Genomic DNA, 3,567 nt, shown 5'->3' with positions numbered 1-3,567 from the left:
GTGCTGCTTAACTTTTCTGAACTTATTTGCTCATTTGTGAAGTGGAAGCTGTTTTCGTAGAGTTCATTTAACCAGTTAATGCATGTGAACTACCTCATACAAAACATGGCGCTCAATAAAGGGTAACTGTAGTAGCTATGCTTCCAGGTCAGTATAGAGATAGTATTCTGATAGATCTTGAGGATCTGATTGGACAGAAAGTGGAATAAATGTAAAAAAATTTCAAAATTATTTCAGGACACAAGACCAAATCAGATTTCTTTCAGTATGGCTCTTAAGTTTACTAGTTATTTAGTTTATGTAGGTTGTATAATATTCATTTCAGTTCAGTCACTTAGTCGTGTCCGACTCTGTGACCCCATGGATCTCAGCACGCCAGTCTTCCCTGTCCTTCACCAACTTCCAGAGCCTAAATAGAACACCGGCAGGCCCCACTGGGGTTTGAACCCAGGATCTCCTATTTACTAGACAGGCGCTTTAACCAGCTAAGCCACGGAGCCTTTCTTAGCCTTGTATTCTATTCTGTGGTGCCATCTGAAGATATTAGACCTTAATTTTATTTTTTACAAAATTGGAATGATACCTACCTAAAATGGTTACTATGAAGAATATATTAGGTAAATGTTGCAAAGTGATTAGTATTATACCTAAAAAAATAGTAGATGCTTAAAGTAGACATCTTTTGCTTTCCCTTTCATTATTTTGTGTATAAATCCACCCAGGCATAGACCTTAACATCATTTATTTTTATTACTTAGAATCCTATTAACCTTGTATACGTTGTGCACTTTGCTAGAGGTTTTACGTAGATTTTACAAGTGAAACTAAACACATGACTTAGTCCTTGAGAGTATTGTCCACTTGAACTTTATATGTGGCTTCTCTCAGTTGTTTGAGGGCCTGTCCTATTAACCAGTTTTGATACTAGGAAGTTTATTTTGTCCTCTGTTTATTTTGGACTTAGCGCAGTTATGTTTTGCAAATTAACCTTATTCTTTTGATCTGGGGGATGTTAGAGGCAGAAGTTAAAATTGTTATTCAGTCACTAAGTCACGTCTGACTCTTTGGGACCCCGTGGACGGTAGCCTGCCAGGCTCCTCTGTCCTCCACTATGTCCCAGAGTCTGCTCAAATTCATGTCCATTGAGTCAGTGGCTCTATCTACCCATCTGGTGGTGGTGGTTTAGTTGCTATCGTGTCTGACTCTTGGGACCCCGTGGACGGTAGCCTGCCAGGCTCCTCTGCCCATGGGATTCTCCAGGCATGAATACTGGAGTGGGTTGCCATTTCCTTCTCCAGGGGATCTTCCCAACCCAGGGATTGACTCCTGAACCCAGATTCTTTACCAGCTGAGCTATGAGGGAAACCCCCATTTGGAAGTTAGAGTTAAATCTCCATAATTCAACAGAAGTAACCCTGGATCATCTCAGTCAGATAAACATCCCTGTAAGTCTTAAGAATTTGTTATGAATGTGATTGAGTAGTCACCTTTTTCAGAAAACTGTGCTGTTTGACACTAGTCACGGAAGTGTGTGTGTGTGTGCTTACTTACATACACACATGCACATAAAGCTGTAGACCCATCTCAGGTTGCTATGTAATTCTTTAGAAGTCTTAAATTTTAAAAATAGCAATTTCAAAAAATTCCTTTATAACTTAAGATAAATAAAATAAATTTTAAAGTGTTTGTTTTTGGAAATTGCTGATGAATGATTATATTTTAGCTGTTGCATCTTACTGCATATGAATTATTCATTGCTCAGAAAAATAGCCTAGTGATTAAATACACAGCCTCTGGAGTCACTCTTCTAGATTCTAGTTCCACTTCAGCCACCTAATAACTGTGTGAGCTTTGACAGGTTATCTGATTTCTTTGTGCCTAGTTTTCTCATCTATACAATGAAGATACTATTACCAATCCCATGGGATCATTGTGACTATTAAAGTAGTTAACATATAGAAAGTGCTTAAAGCAATGCCTTGCACATGGTAAGGACTGCATAAATATATGATTACTACAGTTATTGTTGTTATTGTTACACAGCTGACAGATTATCTACTGGACTTACCTATTACATGTATGTTTTCTGAAACAATTATTTAGTACAGCCCCCTGTTTATCCTGTTTATAGTAATATTCTGTTGCTAAATAAAATAATATACTTGAATGGAATCTACCACTCAACAGGAATAAGTTAAAAATATTTTGCATTATCCTGACTCTCCTTTGTGGCCCAGCAGTTGTTCACTTATTATACATTCCTACAGCTATATGGAATAAAGAATGTGTTTTGGCATAGAAACTGCATAATTTGGAGATATTTTTGTTGATAATCTTAAACTAAAACAGTCAAACTAATTTCAGTTCCACTGGAAACCCAGGGGGGTAATTGTTTTCTCCAAATGAGAGAGAACATGCCAGCTTTTGTGTTAGTAAGTATTTCCAAGTGTTTATGTGAGGAAAATGGAAGAAAAAGAACATTTTACTTCAGTGAATTTAATCCACCAAACTTTTAAAACCTTAGAAAAACTATTTCCACTAGACTTCTATGATAAGTAATAACTTGTATTTTGTATACCTATTACCATTTTCAAGCCCTTTAACATAAGTTATCTTTGTTGTATTTCTCCATAATATGTTCATAAATTAGGTAGGACAGGGTTATAATCTACAGTTTTACAAATTTGGGTTAAGTGTCTTGCACGTCACACAGTGGGGATATAAGTGGGTGTATAAGTGGCTCAGTAAGGACTTAAAACCAAATATTAGTATTTTCTCATAAATATCCTATTGAACTTTTCCTGCTATTGTTTGATATTCCTCTTAAATATTGGTTTTAATATTGGATTTTAAGAGGTGATACTTGGTTCTCGTTGATTGATCACATCTATATTTGGAGAAGGTTTAGTTTTCATCATTCAGACTCTTCAGTATGTTTGTGACTATCTCCAGCCATTTGTTTTTCCTTCTCTCTACCCAGGCCCTACATGTTGGCTAATTATTCCACTTACGAACACACCGCCAATCTATTGAAGAGCAAGGGAAGTTAAGCTAGCCAGCTTATAACTTATGAGGAGTTGTACTAGAAATGGTTAGTAGTAAAGAGTTCCATGACATTTAAAGAATTCAGTGATCTAGTTACTCCAAATAATTGGAAATTGTCATAATTTGAAAGTAACTTAAGTGTAGGATGCAAAGAGTATCTGAGACATACCTAACATTCCACTCATTAGTTGAAAGTGTGATTATGTAGCATCCAGGTCTAAAGCTGGTAAAGCTTTTCTGTTCCAGTTCAGTATTTCCAAATCCTGACTGATGAGAGTCACTCAGGAAGCAGTTAGAAAGTTTCCTCCTCTCAATCTCTGGAGATCCTGATACAATAAATTTAACTTATTAAAGAGTTTTTAAGAGTCTCTCTAGGTGATTGTGATGTTTGCCTAGGTGTTGCTGAACCATAAGGACTCTTTTGTTGACCATGATGGCTACTCCATTTCTTCTAAGGGATTCTTGCCCACAGTGGTAGATATAATGGTCATCTGAGTTAAATTCACCCATTCCAGTCCATTT

At 36.5% G+C, this 3,567-nt stretch overlaps 1 non-coding gene across 1 annotated transcript; it reads right to left on the bottom strand.

Annotated features, from left to right (window-relative positions):
* Positions 1–426: 426 nt before the first annotated feature.
* TRNAT-AGU lies at positions 427–500 on the bottom strand. The gene has a single exon. It is a non-coding gene; the product is annotated as a tRNA-Thr (tRNA).
* Positions 501–3,567: the final 3,067 nt, after the last annotated feature.

This window comes from Bison bison, unplaced genomic scaffold (genome assembly GCF_000754665.1).
Source record: "Bison bison bison isolate TAMUID 2011002044 unplaced genomic scaffold, Bison_UMD1.0 scf7180017864033, whole genome shotgun sequence".
Lineage (NCBI taxonomy): Eukaryota > Metazoa > Chordata > Mammalia > Artiodactyla > Bovidae > Bison > Bison bison.
The sequence above is the reverse complement of the archived record's forward strand: the minus strand, read 5'-3'. Positions and strand labels throughout refer to the sequence as shown.